The following is a 1,145-nucleotide window of genomic DNA, read 5'->3' as shown; positions in this document are numbered from 1 at the left end:
ACAAAAAAAATCATTTCAACTCTTTTCCATTAACAAAAACAAAAATTTCCTAATTTGTCTCCTTATTAAATCTGAAATAAAATTTCCAAATTTCATTCTCCTAAAATCTCTCTACAAATTCTTTACAATAATCGATTTTAAATATAAATTTATGAGGAGCCTATAAATCAGCTACATTTGATTTTCTATCTTCCTAATTAATCACCACATTCAATTCTAAAATACAATAATTTTGTCCCAAATTTCTAGATATAAAATCATATTAAAAAATTTAATGACTTAAGATCAATCAAAATTAATCTAATAATATAAACTTGGCATATTCCCATATATATATTATGCGATTTTATAGTTATTAATTTGTTTTAATTAATTTGTTTTTATACGATTTTATATATAGAAATTTGGGACAAAATTATAGTATTTTAGAATTGAATGTGGTGATTAATGAGATTAAGTTAAATATGTCCACCTATAAGTTGAATATATCTACCTATAAATAATGTTGACCCCTATTCTCAAGTTAGTATCACCAGCAACATAAAAAGATGCACCTATTTGCTATGCTCATTTGGCAGCTGCACATATACAACTGTGATGAAATATGTCGAGATGTCATTGAGTGATCACCAAATCTGGAGCAGTTCCTATGCCTCCCATCATCCCATGCCACAGCTGAAAGATAAGATTGTGACCTTTACGTTCTTTTGCTGATGGATAACAGTCTAAAATAGCTGACTTTTTTAAAGTTTTTATGCTTTATAAATGTCTCTCCCCCTCTTTTTGTTTATTTTTCTCTTGGTTCAATACTTCTTATTTTATTTTTGGTCTATCATTCAAATTCACGGGGTTATATAGCTTCACGGGTTTGGATTAGTATTAATGTAAATTTGAAATATCATTATTTTGGTAGTACAAAATTATTCATTAAAAGTATTTATCAATATTAAAATATTAGACATATTTAATTAACTTGATTAAATTATGATTATGTAAAAATAAATTATTTCTCTGTATACTACGGGTTAAATCCTAATATTAACTATCAAAATACACTTATACAATTTTAAACACTAAATAAATTAAACAAAAATTAACAAAAAAATGCAGCTTATAATTTTCATATTTTAGTTTAAATGTATCTT

Source organism: Camelina sativa, chromosome 11 (genome assembly GCF_000633955.1).
Source record: "Camelina sativa cultivar DH55 chromosome 11, Cs, whole genome shotgun sequence".
Lineage (NCBI taxonomy): Eukaryota > Viridiplantae > Streptophyta > Magnoliopsida > Brassicales > Brassicaceae > Camelina > Camelina sativa.
This window is presented reverse-complemented; position numbering follows the sequence as displayed.